This window comes from Elephas maximus, chromosome 4 (genome assembly GCF_024166365.1).
Source record: "Elephas maximus indicus isolate mEleMax1 chromosome 4, mEleMax1 primary haplotype, whole genome shotgun sequence".
NCBI lineage: Eukaryota > Metazoa > Chordata > Mammalia > Proboscidea > Elephantidae > Elephas > Elephas maximus.
The window spans coordinates 37,578,515-37,595,856 of NC_064822.1; the positions used below are offsets into that span (position 1 = coordinate 37,578,515).

General features: G+C 38.0%; 1 pseudogene; it reads left to right on the forward strand.

Moving 5' to 3' along the window:
- The first annotated feature begins 249 nt into the window (after nucleotides 1–249).
- Nucleotides 250–1,261, forward strand: LOC126074841 (heterogeneous nuclear ribonucleoprotein A/B-like; annotated as a pseudogene).
- Nucleotides 1,262–17,342: the final 16,081 nt, after the last annotated feature.

Consider the following 17,342-nt stretch of genomic DNA (forward strand, 5'->3'; position numbering starts at 1 on the left):
GGCCTTTCGGAAGCAGATAGCCAGCCCTGTCTCTCAGTTGCCTCTGGGTGGGCTCGAGCGCCAAACTTTAGCTGGTAGTCAGCACTTAACCACCATCCTGGGACTCTGTTCCCACAGTGGAAATTAAAAAATATATATATCTTCTATCCCTCCATCTCTGGGCTTCTGAATGCTGCGGTGCTGGGACTGGATGCTTGGAGTTACTTCAGCTGTTACTTCAGATATAATGTTGAAAACACAACCAACACAATGAGGAAAGTGTCACAGAAGAAATACGGAAATAGTGTGGGCCCTTCAGCAGAGAAGGAAATGGGGCTGCGGCGGCCCGGTGGGCAGAGCGCCAGCGTGGTGGAGCCCTCTTAGCCTTAGTCGGTGGACGGGAACGAACGAGCAGGTCCCGAGGGTCATCGTGGCGAGGAGCCCTGAGCAGCCGCCTAAGCTTGTAGGAAGCGGTGAAGCCCATTGGGAGGACTGACGCCACCGAGAATTGACACGAGACTGCACCAAGATGAGGCCCGGGACAGGTGGGTACCGGAGCCACTGCAGACGCTGGAGCTGGCAACGTGGCGCCCCACAGGGAATCAGAACAGCGGTGCAGAAGGCAACCAGATAAACGCCAGCAAGGAGGAGGATGCTGGAAAATGTTCCTTGGTGTCCTGAGCTGGGATATAAGCAAAACGGACCTAAAACACTATTTCACCAAATTTGGAGAGGTCTTTGTACAGTAAAAATGAATCCCAAAACTGGACAGTCAAGAGAGCTTGGGCTTCTCTTCAAAGATGCAGCAGCCAGTGTGGCCCTAGACCAGAAGGAACAGAGGCTGGATGGCCGCATCATCCACCCCAAAAAGGCTAGGTCCCTGAAGAAGGACCCAGTGAAGAAAATCTTTGTTGGGAGGTCTGAATCCTGAAACCACAGAGGAGATCAGTGAGTACTTTGGCGAGGGTGGGGAGATCTAGGCCTGCAAGCTTCTCGTGGATCCAAAGTTGAACAAAAGAGGAGGCTTTGTTTTCATCACCTAGAAAGACGAGGAACAAGTGAAGAAGGTTCTAGAGAAAAAGTTCCACACCATCAGTGGAAGCAAGTGTGAAATCAAAGCGGCTCTGCCCAAAGAGCAGCCCAGTAGCAGCAGTACAGGTGAAAATGATTGAAATGGAGGTCAGGATAGTACAAATTATGGCTAGAGCCAGAGACATGATGGCCATCAGAATACTACAAGCCATACTGTGGCGGGGAACCACACTACTCTGTTTGGATATGAGTGGACACAAATAATTATGTACCAAATTTAACTTGACAAATGGTCTACGTCCTGTCCTGTGCACATTTTATTTAAAATTTCCCCCCTGGAAATCACTCTCTTTTTTACTATTTCCAGAGCCCTTGGAAACCCTGTGGAGCAGTTCTACTCTGTCCTGTACTATAGGGTCACTACAAGTCAGAATGGAGTCTCCTGCAATGGATTTTTTTGATTGTTTTTTTTTTTTGTTTAGAGGTGTCTCCGAAGACAGGCCTGGAGATCTGCTTCCAAAAGGACACAGCCTTGAAAATCTTACGGAGCAGTTCTATTCTACACACATGAGATTGCCATGAGTCAGAATTGACTCACTGGCAACTAACAACAAGTCATACTGTGGCTCTGTACCCTGGGCCTGTGGATTCTGGTGGTAAAGAGTAAGCTGTATCTTAGGAAACCAGTGTCACCCTTTTTCACCTTTTAATTTTGTATTATTTATGTCATACATTTCCCATAATAAAAGTGTTAATTTTATTGTACTCTTTGGTGCCTTTTGGGAATCTAATGTAGGGTATTTTACATGTGTCCTGGTTTTGCCATGACCTGGCTGTTGAAGCTATTCAAGCTTTTGAAATAAAAATTTGTCCCCCCAACCCCCCGCCAACCACCACCACTTAAAAAAAAAAAAAAATGGGCCTTCGATGACCCGTTGAGCCATTGAACCAACTTTGGGACCTTCTACTTTCGGATTTCCTGTTACACACAACACAATTTAAATTGTAGTCTTCGTCTGTGTTCCCTAGAGGAGCAAAACCAGTGAAACATATGTATGTATAACTATAGAAAGATTTACTTCAAGGAAATGGCTTACATAATTGTGGGGTCTAGCAAATTCCAAATCCATCATCAGGCAGCAGGTAGGAGACCTCTCCTGGCTTCCGGAATTGCTGGGGCTGGCAAATCCAAATTCTGCAGGTCAAGTGGCAGGCCAGAGGTTTCTGTAGGCTTACATCCCAGGAACTGGAGATCAGGCAACAAGAAGAGAGCAGGGTCCACAGAGAACGAGTTTTGCGGGGAACATCCGATATATTCTGGAGGCAGGCCACACCCCCAAGGAAGCTCCCCTTTCAACTGTTTGGCTGATCACATCATGGAACGTGATTATATATTACATTATGGAAGAGCAACCAGTCCAGTCTCTGCCAAACCACTGAGAATCACAATAGCTTACCCAGGTTGACACATAACATTAACCATCGCAATTGCTTAAGTCACTTCAGTCAGACGCTGTATTATTTTCAGCATATAGCATCCCACCTGAAGTGCTTCCTCTGTACCAGTGATTCTCAAAGTGTGGCCTCCAGACCAGCAACATCGATCTCACCCAAGAGCTTTTTAGAAAAACAAATTCTCAGGCCCCATCTCAGACTTACTGAATCACAATCTCTGGGGTCAGGGCCCAGCAATCTGTTTTAACAGACCCTTCAGATGATGCTGATGTACCTACAGTTTGAGAACCACTGTTCTGCAGATGGATAGGGAAATTTTTCTCTGATCCCTCTGGCCTTTGACTGCAGAAAGCAAATTTTGTCAGGGCAGGCCTGAGAAACTGATTAATTTTAAAAGATCTGTGCTTACGTCTCACAAATCTATGGGCATAATTATGAAAACTTTGCAGCATGGTCTTTACCATGCGTTTATTCACCTAAGAATAATTATTCATGAGAAATATTGAAAACTTAGTTATTGGGAAGAAAGGAAGGTATTAAGAGACCTGCTACAAGCTTGAGAGCAGCCCAGCTCCTCAACGCCTCCCATCATGGCCAAAGCTAATTTCACAGCCACTGCTAATACCCTTTCTATATTCATATTTTAACCACTTCACCTGTAATTCCCGAACTTGGTCCCTACTGCTAAATTTATATATCAGTTTCTGGCAGCAGCTAGGTTTTTTAAACATGGCCAATCACATTCCACACATTTTGAATTTAAAACTTTTGAAAATAATTTAATGGTTATGTTTGACATTAGCTGTTTTAAGTGCAGCCATAAACTTTTATTGCTTTCCTGACTGATGAAACATGTAATACAATTGCCACTGTGTATTTTGCCTGTCAAAATGACTCATTGTATCTCATATAAAACTTTTTTTTTACAAAACAAAGAGCAGGTTATGTCGAATAATTTGAATGAAGATTTAAACCCAAGGTCACCACAGTGCTTGAGACACCTTTTAGAATCTATAGCTAATTGAAATTCAGGTACATTCTCTGAAATGATTTGAAGTCTCTTCCCAAACATATAAGTTTTCTGAAAGCAACAACTTACCACCGTGCCAACTGAGCTGTTAAGCAATTATTGGTGACAGCCGTAACTCAGGGCCAGGCCAAGCAAGACCTGCGAACAGCCAACTTATTAGTTCTTTCAGCTGACAGTTACCGGATTGAAGTTTGACACAGTTCAACCAGCTCTCCTTTATTGGTGATAATGGGGCCCCAGGATTCAAAACCAACTAAGAGTCTTCTGAGTGCCAGGTGGTGGGCTACAGCAATTCACACCCATCATCTCGCACCCATCTTTCGCTGCAATTTAAAGGAGAGGAAACTAGAACTCAGAGAAGATGAGGGATTTTTCAATGACACTAGAATTAGTCATATCTGAATTCAGACATCTCTGATTCCGAAGTGCTTCTTCCTTGTACAACACTTCAGAGTTTTGTGTATAGTAGTTTACCTAATTCTTAAAAGTTTTGTGATGTGAGAAGTTATATCCTAATGTATAAGACATGCAGATATCTTCCTTGCTGCACTCTACATTTTCAAAAGAGATGTCTCATTATAAGTCAGTTCTTAACAAAATCATTAGTGGTTGTATTACTTTCTGGGACCCTCTCACTTTCCTTTTTTGGGGGAAAGAGGGTAGAGAAAATGTAATTGGAGAAGGAAGGCAAGAACCTGATGCTCACCCATTTCCTCCTATGTGACAGACATGGAGCAGGCCCATTTTTATTTTTATGCTTGTTAACTCATTTAACAAAATTCTCCCCAATACCCAATACGCAATGGTGAAGCCAAGTCTTTGATTGCTAAGGTAACTTGCCCACAGATCACAGAGCTACTCAGAGGTGCAACTGGGATTAAAATTCAGTTCTGTTTGACCAAAAGTAATTACTTTTCCCATTACACCTGTAAGATATATGCAGCTCCTTCTCCTCCTGTTCCTGGAATAAAGCTTTAGTAAATAGAACTTCAGTTAACAGGCAACCCCCTTATCCCCCGCTATACACAAATGCCTCCTTTGGCCCCGCTGGCTTTGGTCCTGATTTATGCTGAAAAACGTATGACTGCGTCACTCCAAAGCTTCATTTTTAGCCAAGTGCTTTTGCTTCTTCTGCCTCGTGGTTGCCGAGCTCTGCAGTCGAGTTTAACCACATTTGGTTTCCCCTGGGCGTCTCCCTGATGGATTTACTATGAACCGGCTAAGGACTGAAAAGAGGAAAACAACTAACTGAAGAAGAACTTTATAGTTTGTGATTTGAAAATGAAATACAACTCCCTTGTAACACATACATTTTATTCTAAATCACAAACGATAATTACAGATTGATCTATTTTAAATACTACATAGATGTTTCCAACAGGAAACTGCTGGCTTACAATCTATTCATTCACTTACCAGACAGGAACTTTTCCCAATCTAGAATGCATTAAAAGGCCTACATTATATAACAGACAAGGGAAATATTCATTGCAGTGGTATCCCTCATTTTAATGAGATTCTCAGCAGTTTTCAGTGCTGTATTTATCAGTACACATTTATCAAAATAAAAAAAGATTTAGACCTCCGTGTACAGTTAATCTGCAATGATTGTCAAATGTATTCTAATTGATTTAAGGCCCATTACAATTCTATTCTGAAAAACAAAACACCTGGATATATAATAAATAAATGATCAGTCACCTAGCATAACCATAAAAATCACATTGATTATAAATTATTCAGAGCTAAATGATGTCTCAGCGAAATCTTAAGCCCTTCTCTGTCTGAGAATAAGATAAATAAGAAAGGGGAAAAATCCAAGTTTTAAATGAATTTTCATTTAATTGGTATTAAGCTTCAAATACCTAGTAATAGTTACTAGAAAATAATCACAAAGCAACCCCAATTATTAGATTACTTTTGTATCATTCAATTGGAGAAGATAAAATTTAGAATCTTCCATTAAATTATGAAAATCATGCATTTTGAGGCTATATGTTAGACCAAATACTTTTCCAGGATCCTAATATGTTATGAAATGAAACTTGATAAGGCTAAATATAATTTCAAGAAAACCAACAATATAAATTTGGCACTCATGAAAAAGAAAAGAAAGGAGACAAAGCTAAACATATTTTAAGCACTTAACTCTTTGAAATATATATTTAAAATACATATTAAATATATGTACTCATATATGTAATATATAGGTGTATGTGTAATATACACACATATATATATCCCACGTGTATATATACACAGTAAAATCTGTGAAAGCCAGAACCTGCGTAAGGGGGAAACCTGTCAGAGAAGGAAAACTCAAATAATAGAGAGTTTCCAACAATAGAGAGCAATAGATTAGCATTAAGATTGCACCCTGAAAAAAGCAGAAAACTTGCAAGACCCGGAAAAACAAGGCCGTCTTGGCAAGTTACAGATTACACTGTTGCTGCTCAGTCAGTTCTGACTCATGATAACCCCGTGTGTTACAAAGCAGAACTGTTCTCCATAGGGTTTCTTGGCTGTAATCTTTATGAAAGCAGATCACCAGGCCTTTCTTCTGAGGCATTGCTGGGTTCAAACTGCAAACTTTTAGGTTAGTAATTGAACACGAACTCTTTGTACCACATAGGGATCATAGAGGGAGAGTATGAGAGAACATAAAATCTGAAAACATAGTAAACATTTGGCATATTTGACCATGTTAACTGTGGTGAGGTCAGGTGATAATTCTCAAAACTGGTTTGGATAAATCCAGTTGCCACATGTAATGGACTGTGTGCTTGCCAAATCGGAACCTCTGTGATTATGACTTCTCCTGGATTATGCTAAATGCCCAGGCTTTTTCAGTAAAAATCAGAAGCACAGGTTATCTGACACAGTGTATCACATATCCAGGCACAGGGATTGATGAAAAAAGCTCCATTAATGCATAGAGTTCACTGCAATTTTTTCCCAGCACATTGCTATTTCTTCAGGCAAACACACTTCCCTGGGTCCTTCAGTGGTTGCTTTACCATCCCTTGCTCAAAGAGTTCAGTCTTTGTCTTACGTCTAAGGTAATCGGTTACAGTTATTCAGAAAGGAGTAGGTGACTCATTTCCTGTCACTAATATGACAGAAAAAGATTAAAGCGTCTCCTGATAAAGATGGTCACTCACTCTCCTGCGAGAGCTCCTAAAAGACCTCTTCATCCGAATGTTTATAAGAAAATGTGTAGCCCAGGAGATGGTTTGCAGCACTATTAGTTAAATAAGGAAAATAAGGATAAAGCTGACACTGTCAAAGGCAGACTAGAGAGACACAAAGACACTAGGCCCTTGATGAGCTCAGTGAGCTGCCTTATTATCCCAGGTTCAAAGGCTGTTCCACCTCTGAATTTTCTAGATAGGTAAGTTAGTGAACTCTCATTGTTAAGGGCAGTTTGAGTTGATTTCCCTTCACTTAGAACAAACCCAGTCAAAATGATATACTCAACCTTAAAAAAAAAAAAATTTTTTTTTTTTTTTACCAAGTGTTAATCCAACCAAAAACTATACAGCTTCTACTCTTAAAAAGAAATTAAAAAAAAAAAAAAAGATAATAGCCATACTTCTAGACTACATCTAGTCTGTAAAACAAGAGGAACCTTGTATTGGCAGTTTTCATTGTTACATGGTGATAACAAACTGCCCCAAATTCTCCAGAACTTACAACATAGATTTCTCACTTGGGTTATATGCCCCTAGTGGGTCAAATATTGTTCCAGTCTATGTTGCCTTAATGCTGAGCACATTCTATTTTGTGGCAAAGGTAAAACAATCACACAGCTGCTGTTTAAAGATTTTGTGCAAAAGTTGTATGGGGGAATTCCATTTATATTTCACTGGCCAAATAAATTTAGTAGACAAGCATGATGTCATGTGAATAATTGAGGGCAGGGACGGAAATAATTGAGAACAATAGTAAATTATACCATGTTGTTGTTGTTAGTTGCCATCCAGTTGGCCCCAATGCATAGTGATCCTATGTATAAAATAACGAAATGTTACTGGGTCCTGCATCATCCTTACAATATTTGCCATGTGTGAGCTCCTTGTTGGAGCCACTGTGTCAATCCATCTCCTTGAGAGACATCTCTTTTTTGGTGACCCTCTACTTTACCAAGCATGATATCCTTCTCTAGGGTCTGGTCCCACCTGATAACATGTCCAAAGTAAACGAGACTAAGTCTTGCCATCTGATCGTACTTCCTCCAAGACACATTTGTTCATTCTTCTGACAGTCCATGGTATATTCAATATTCTTCCCCAATACCACAATTCAAATGTGTCAATTCTTCTTCAGTCTTCCTTTTCATTCTCCAGCTTTCACATACATATGGTTATTGAAAATACCATGACTTATATCAAACACACCTTAGTCATCAAAGCAACATCTTTGCTTTTTAGCACTTTTGCAGTAGATTTTCCCAGTGCAATACATCATTTGATTTTTGACTGATGCTTCCATGGGTGTTGATTATTGATCCAACTGAAATGAAATCCTTGACAACTTCAATACCATATGCCCTACCAAATGGTTTTGTATCTTAAATTTAATAATATATCGCATTTACAATATGCGCATGTAACATTTACACATAGTTTCAAAAAGTAAAAATGATGAAAGCCGTAAGGAAACAGAATGGCTTCTTTAAACTGCAGTAAGAAAATAATTGCCAAATAAATTTCCATCAAAAATAAAGATGGAGGAATTCCATTTCTGGAGTGGTAGCATAGCTCCTTTTTGACCAACCCTTCCACAGATAACAACAATAAACTCTGGACAAAATATAAAATACAGCTACTTGAAGTCAGGCTAAGGTTTCAAATCTGAAGCCAACAAAAACAGTCAGACACTTACCCCTGAATTTTAGATATTTCTTATACTACGACCCACAAAATATTTAAAATTTGCCCACTAAAAAAAAGTTTCCAGTAAAAAACATGTTCAAATAAGCCTGAGAAATACTCAGATAAGCAAAGTTTCTTGATCACAGGCCTTTTCACAGTTTTAATATGCTAATTTACTTTCTTTAGCTCTAAAAGGGCATATATTATATTTCCAAACTTACTTGAACATGTTCCCTTTTTTTCATTAAATGCTTCTTATAATTTCAAAAAGCAACTTAAACATTCAAAAAACTGCGGGGGGGGGACTTTCTCCATAAAAATTTTAGACGATTTTTAAATTTATTTGAATTAAAAAAAAAAAAAACACTGAAACTTACACTAAAAACAATTTTAAAAACATAGTATTGATTATGCTTTATTTAAACTATAAATACACACCCTTTTTCCTCCCTGGAAATTCCTCTCCTCCCATCCCTAACAGAGAGGCATATTTCCAGATACTCCAAATCTATTGAGAAGAGTAAGTGATAAGAAAACCTATCTAGAAAACCTAGAAATGTGACTTACTAAAAAGATGGCAAGTCAATATATTTGGGATACAGAAGCCCATAAAACCTATATCAATCGTTTTGTGTTTAGTCATCGTTCTAAGTGCTAAGTCTATAGTGATTGCAGACTACATAACCTAACAGACAGGATTAATTCAATAACTAGAAAAACCACAAATTCTCTATCAGTTTCTTCATTTACAAATGAAATAATTTAACTTAAATCACCAATATTTCTTCCAATCTTTAAGATCTTCTGATCCTATCATATATTCATAATAATTAACCTTTTCTTTTTCCAAATGAGGAGTATAAAAGAGTGGTTATGAACATCGGTTCTGGAATACAAGTTTAAATAACATCCTTCCATTTACTAGCTATAGAACCTTGGGAAGTTACTTTTTCCCTCTTTGCTTCTGTTTCAACTGAGAAATGGGAATAATAATGGTACTTATAGGCATATTAGGGGAATTAATGTTATATAACATTTAGAACAGTACCTGGCAAACAGGGCTAATAAGTGTTAATTTTCATTAAAGTGGCAGTATTGCATAAAAATGTATCTGAGGTATCACTATCTCCTAACTTTTGGAGTAAGAAATTACATTACCTTATGTAGTGCCCTCTTGTGATAATTATACAAGCTACTATCTCTGCAGAGAAAGTTTCTTGGCTCTCTCATTTTTTCTTATAGTAATAATTAATATTAGTTACCAGTTTTTGAGCATTTTTTACATACTAACTCTCTATTAGGCACCTCTCATTCATTTCCCATTCACTCTTTGAAATATCCTTACTATTATCACCATTGTGCAGATAACCAAATTAAGACTGAAAGAGATTAAGTAAAATATCCACAATCACAAAGCTAGTCAGCTGAGTAAAGTCAGGACTATCTTAGCACGTTGTAGAAGATTATATTTTCCAAAAATGACTTCAACAATGGTTCCTATTCCATATTCTCTTCAATGATCCCCCATCTCCGCCTAAATTTGGACTGATCTTATGGTTAAGGTGTAACGAATAGAATGTTTTAAGAGTGATGCCGTGTGGCTTCCGAGGTTGAGTTAGACAAGACCATGCACCTGCTGAACAATTTTCTTGGGACACTCATGGAGCGAAGCTAACCACTAAGAAAGAAGTTCAAAGACCTGAAGCCGCCATGCTGGAGAGGCTGAGCCCATCCTTCCAGCCACCCCCACTAAAGCTCAGACATATGGGTGTAGCCAACTCAGATCCTCTAGACCAGCCCGTTTACCAGCTAAGCACCAATTAGAGACTTCAATTGACTGCTTAAGTTGCAGAAGAATTGCCTAGATGGACTGTGTACAAATCCCTTACCTACAGAATGAGTGAGATATAATAAAATGGTTGGTGTTTTCAGTCACCAAGTTTTAGGATGGTTTCTTATGCAGCCATAGTAAGTGGAGCATACACGCATCAATTTCAACTTAAATCTGTTTTACTTAGCAGTCAATCAATATAAGAGTTAGCTTTTGTGACAGCACTTGAGCCCATTGTTCACACATGAATTCCAGTCTCTTCTAACTAAAATAAAATCTGAGTCATTTATTTTGAATTTAACATTCTGCTCTATGGCTGAATAATTAATTCATTCCCAAAATTCTGTGCTTTTACATTATTCTACCAAAATACAAAGAAATATTTCAGCTCTGAAGCAACCAGAAATTAACAAAAGATAGAAATCAAGATCTAAGTACAAAAAGAATGCTGCATCCACCCTAACAATTAACTATCATCTTTGTTCTCTTGCTTTCTAGAATAAGTTGGCTGACTGACTTTACTGCATTGACTCTGTTAGACTATTAATGAAAGAAATAGATACTTCAGTGGACTTTTGATGGTTGGTTTTTGCTAGTACATTTCATTGGAGGCACTATGAGCTGTAGAAGGGAGATTGAGAAATTTGGAGGTGAATCCTGTGTCACTCACTCTCTGCTATAAACCAAACCAAAACAAAACCCACTGCCATTGAGTCGATTCCAACTCATAGCAATCCTATAAGGGTAACTATTAAAAGTCCATTTCCTTCTATAGTCTTAATTTTTTAGTGTCAAAGGAAATGAGGTGATCATCGCTACAACGTTCTTTATTTCACATGGACTGAGAGAATGACTGTTTGTTTAGCATTTGGTTGAAGACGAAAACAAAAGAATAGCGAAAGCCAAAGTGCATGTCAATCAATTTTATTATCCATTCAAAACAAAACACATTAAGTTGCCATTAGAGCAATATGCTTAAATTAGAAACAATTTTATAGTAACTGATTTTTCAAACCCTGTTTAAAGTACCATCCATTAGAATGTACATTTTATTAAATTTTGGATGGAATTAGCACATAGATTAAAATAATAGCAGCATAGAAAATATTTTATATTCTTTATTTGGGACATAAGTGTTTAAACCTCTTAGTTTTACAGCTTTTGCTTTGAGATGAAGGAAAGGAAAGCTTGAACTGAACCGATCCCAGGAGCCAGTACACTCATCTTTCACGTTATGATGAACAATGGGACTCAACAGTGCTGTGGAGAAGCTTAAAGAAAAAGGTCTATGATACCATTGCTAGCTTGACGAAGACTTTGAGAGACTGAAATTGCTTCCTAAGGATGTGGTAGATTTAGTGTTTTGGAAAATTGTATGCCAAGGACACATAACTTTTTTTCCCTGAAGTTTTAAGTTAACACCTTCTTAAAAGGGTTAAGATGGGCGAAGGAAACTTTCAGTTAAACAGAGATTGAACTTTATTGTTCACCTTTGCCCTAAACCAAAATCCATGCTAACATGAAGATGAAGGGATTAAAAATTTTTTTTTCACAAATACAAAGAGAGCAGGAGATAGGTTTATAACAGGTGAGACATGTCAATAGAGCATTGAGGATGGACAGAAGATGGACAAGTGGTAACTGACTCACCAGGCAGCCAAATGCTGAAACCTAACTACTTACAGAAGTGTCCAGTAGGAAGGAAACCAATTTCCATCACAACTCAGAGCAGCATAAGAGTTAGAGGGACCAGATAACTTACTACAGAAGGTTGAAATGCAAGGTAAGTTTAAAAAGGAGACCTGGTTGAATACCTGTTGAAGAAACAGTGTAGAATCCCAGCTGATGCAGAGAGATGGCTGCCCCAAACCTCAGCCCAAAAGAAAGGAAGGTAGTTTTAGAAATGTTGAATCAGAGACTCTCAGGATTCAGGAAACCTGGAGGGTGAAGGCCGAGGTGAGGCAATAAGCTAAAGAAGGGGAATTATATGAAAGCCCACATAGGAAATGGTAAAACCTCAGCCTTTTTCTCCCTCTTGCATCCCAAATGGTTAAAATAGCCAGGTTCATACATCCCCAATTTTCTTAGTTACCTAGTGCTGCTATAACAGAAATACCACAAGTGAATGGCTTTAGCAAACAGAAGTTTATTCTCCCACAGTCTAGGAGGCTAGAAGTCTGAATTCAGGGTGCCAGCTCCCAGGGAAGGCTTTCTCTGTCAGTTCTGGGGGAAAGTCCTTGGCCTCAATCTTCCCCTGGTCTAGGAGCACCTGAGCACAGGGACCCCATGTCCAAAGGACATGCTCTTTTCTCGGCTCTGCTTTCTTAGTTGCATGAGGTCCCTTTCCTCTCTGCTTGCTTCTCTCTTTTATACTCAAAAGAGAATGACTCAAAATTACACCCGATCCTGTAGATTGAGTTCTATGTCCTTAACAAAACTACCTCTAATCCTACCTCATTAACATCATAGAGGTTAAGATTAACAACACATTGGATAATCAGATCACAATATGGAGGACAACCACACAATACTGGGAATCATGGCCTAGCCAAGTTGACACACAATTTTGGGGGACACAATTCAATCTATAACACTAATAAAGAGAATGGAGAATTTCTCTCTGCGGGAATAAATTAGTAGAAAAATAAGATCTGTAGGCGCTAACTATATTAGTCAGGGTTCAACAAGAGAAACTGTCAGTAGGAGATATATATTAAGAGATGTATTGCAAAAAAAAAAAAAATTGATTTATATGATTGTGGTGCCTGGGTAGGATCAAAAGCCATAGGACAGAACATTGGGAAGGGCAGGGTGGGACTGAACTCCATAGGCAGAATTTCTTCTCCGGGGAATCCTCAATTCTAGTCTTAAATCCTTTCAACTGATTGAATCAGCTCTTCCTAGATTATCAAGCATAATCTCCCATATTCAAGGTTCAGCGATTATGAGTATTAATCACATCTACAAAATACCTTCACAATAGCACCTATATTAGTGTGTGACTGAATAACTAGGGACTATTATGAGTCGGAATCGACTTGACGGCACGGGGTTTGGTTTTTTTTTGTTGTTGTTTTTATAGCCTAGCCAAGTTGCCACATAAAACTGACCATGAAGCTAATTAGGGGAATGTACCTACAAAATGACCAGAACACCATGATACAGGCTGCAGTTAGTTAGCACAGTTCATACACACAGAGCTTCCAATCAGTGTACCAGCTGCCTCCAGGTTGATTCCAACTCATGGTGACCCAGTGTCAGAGCAGAACTGTGCTTCAAGGGATTTTTAATATCTGTGATCTTTCAGAAGTAAATGCCAGGCCTTTCTTTTGAGGAGCCTCTGGATGGATTTGAACTACAAACCTTTCAGTTAGTATCCAAGGCCTTAAATGCATCCAGATGGTGCAAACTGTTAAGAACTTGGTTGCTAACCAAAGGGTTGGAGGTTTGAATCCAACCAGAGGCACCTCAGAAGAAAAAAAGGGCCTGACAATTTATTTCCAAAAAAACAGCCATTGAAAATCCTATGGAGCACAGTTCTACTCTGAGACAAACGAGGTGCCATGAGTTGGAAATGACTCCATGGTGATCAGATTAACAAGTTTCCAATATTTAATATGAGCAAATTTTAGGTAACATTTATAGAAAGTTTATAACAGTAAAGCTAGAGATCAAAATAAACAAAAAGAAAAAACTCAATGAACAGAGGAAATACAGAAAGCAATAAAAAAAAACTTAAGTAATTATAGTGTATATCTTTTTACAGATGAGAAAATAAACTGCCTGATGAAATAAGAAAGAATTTTAAAGGAATATTTGTAAGTCTACTCGTCATTTTAAAATTTAGTAACAAAAATTAAAAGTTCAATTGGAAATTCAAAAGAAAAGATTGAGAGATTCTCCCTGAGAGTTAAACAAATCACGTAAAGAAAGAAAATAGGAAGAGAAAGGCAGGAAAATTATAAAATTGAGCCAAGTGGTTAAACGTCTAATAGAAGTTACAGAAAGAGAAGGAGCGAGAACAAAGAAAATGGAATGAATTTCAAAGAAACAATACAGGAAAATTTTCCAATACTGAAGGGCATGAATATTCAGAATAAAAGAACCCAATATGTACCCATTACGATAAGAGAACACACACACACACACACTTATCACCAGAAAATTTCAGAACACCATGAATATAAGAAGATAGAAAAAATAGGCCTAAAAGTTGTCAGAGAAAAAAATACATATGAAGGACTGGGGGTCAAAAAGGCATGGAACTTCTCAACAGCAAACACAGAAGCTAAAAGTAATAGTATCAGTGCTTTGGAATTATGAAATGAAAATTATTTTAACCTAAAATTCTATGCAATACAACTCGGTCAAGGTTAAGGAAAGAATAATGACGTGTTCAGACAAACAACAACAACAAAAAGGATTTCTTTAAAATCCTTATGATGCTACTTGAATTTTAAAATTATGTACAGCAGTGACTTTGATTAAGAAAATAAAAGTTAAGTTCAAATAAAAGAATATAAGGAGAACAAGTTAAATTCTTAGTTTCTTCAAAGGTTTTCATTTTATTTCAAATGAGCTTCATTTCCTGTCTCCAAAACGAGTCGGGCCAAATTATTTCTATGTTCTCTCTCCACTCTATTATTTATCTTATGAGTCTATGTGCTTATGTTGTTGTTGATAAGTTGGCTCTGACTCATGGCAGCCTCACGTACAACAGAATGAAACGTTGCTCGGTCCTGTGCCATTTTCATGGTCATTGGCATGTATGAGCCCATTGCTGTGGCTGTTGTGTAATGCCCTCCAACCTAGGGAGCTCATCTTCTAGCACTATATCAGACAATATTCTGTTGTGATCCATAGTGCTTTCATTGGCTAATTTTCAGAAGTAGGTGGCCAGATCTTTCTTCCTAGTCTATCCACCATGAGTGACCCTGCTGATATTTGAAATGCTGGTGGCATATCTTCCAGCACCATAGCAACATGCAGGCCACCACAGTACAACAAATTGACAGGCATGTGGTCATTTATGTCTATGTTGTTGTTGTCAGGTGCTGTCAATTCTGACTCACCGTGTCCCTAGGGACAACAGAACAAAACACTGCCCAGTCGTGTGCCACCCTCACAATTGTTGATATGTTTGAGGCCATTGTTGCAACCACTGTTATCAATCCATCTCATTGAGAGTCTTCCTCTTTTTTGCTGACCCTGTACTTTACCAAGCATGATATCCTCCAGGGACTGGTCCCTCCTAATAACATGTTCAAAGTTTGTGAGACAGTCTTGCCATCCTTGCTTCTATGGAGCATTCTGGCCATACTTCTTCCAAGACAGATTTGTTCATTCTTCTGGCATTTATTTCATACCACCAGTAAAGAAGAATTATGAATGTAGTAAAGAAACACAAATGTCGAATTAATTTTTTTGAGATGTTCTCCAGAGTTTCACTTTGTTGAGTTCATAGGTTGTTTTTAAGACCCATCTAAGCATCACCTTTAGGTTAAAATTGGTGCAAAGTCACTAATATTCATTTCTGCACCCCTACCTTGAGGAAGCAGCATTTCTTTAAAAACTGATGAATGCTAGCGAATGTCTTAATAGAAGAAGATAGCTCTCCTCGATGCCAAATAATTCTCATTTCTAAAACTTGTCCATATTTTAATTGACTTTGAAGACATTTTTTCTTTTTCTGAATTTATAGATGGAGTTTTGAAGATAAATTTGATATGAAAAGTATTGATATAGTACAAGAGAAACCTGCCTGGTGTACCACAAAGTGAATGCCAAAACAAAAGAAGTATAATTTGCTTTTTCACATTAAAGGTCAAATTTACAGAATGTTTCCGGAAGGCACACATCTACTTGTCAAGTTTATCAAATAAGATCTAGATATATTGATTCTACCATTTTGATTGGCAACCCAACCATATAGGATATGCCCTACCAGGAAGAATTTCCTAATGCTATATATTACATTCTCATAGCTAAAGCTGAAAAAAGCAGAACAAATTTGACAGAGTTGTATATAAAATCCTTTATACTGCATAAGCTTTAACACTCTTATACAAAACATCTTAGAAATCAAGATCAACTATATCTGAACCTTCCCTCCGTGACAACTAAGAAACATTGTAGGGATGATTATTTGAATTTTGCCCATAGGTTTTACTCCTGAATCAATCGACCTATTTTAACTTAATGAATGGAGATGTCAGTACTTTTTCCTCCAAAACAGAAACAAAATTTTAAAACAAAGAAATGTATCTGCTGTATATTTTTAGTCAAAGTATTCTAAAACAAGTTGAGAAGTACTGTATCTTATTTAAAATATTTTCAGGTTAAACTGCCATAACTTCAAAAAGGATTCTTCGTATAACCCGCCTATAAAAATAAATCATTGCCCTCTTGTTTCTATATCATACTGTCTTAGTTACCTAGCGCTGCTGTAACGAAAATACCACAAGTGGGTGGCTTTAAAAAACGTAAACTTATTGTCTCACAGTTTTGGAGGCTAGAAGTGCAAATCAGGGAATCAGCTTTAGGGCAGGATTCTTCCTTGTCTATAGCCCCAGGTGTTGTTGGCTTGTAGATGGACCTCACATAGCATCTTCTCCTTGTGTGTTTGTGTCTGTGTGTCGCTCTGCTCTTTTTATAAGGTACCACTCAGAAGAGATTAGGTTTAGGGCCCACCCTACTCTGCACTGACTTCATTAATATAACCAAAGAAAAACCCTATTTCCAAAAAGGGTAGCATTCACAGGCACAGTGGTTAGGACTTCAACACATCTTCTTGGGGGACACAATTCAATTCATAACATTTCCTAAGCCAAGTAAGATATGAGATTTTATCCTAAAGCATTCATCAGATCTGAAATTTGGAATTTCAACAGTTGGGTATTCATAAGTATTAAGAATGTTATAGATTGAATTGTATTCTCTAAAAATATGTTTTGTAAATCCTAACCCATACACCTATGCTTATAATTTCATTTGGGAATGTGTTTTCTTTTTTATGTTAATGAGGCTGTATTTGTGTAGGGTGTGTCTTAAATCAATCTCTTTTGAGATATTAAAGAGCAGATGGGGGAAGATAGGTGCCACACAGAGGAGCAGAAGCTAAAAAGGACAAGGACTTTCCCCC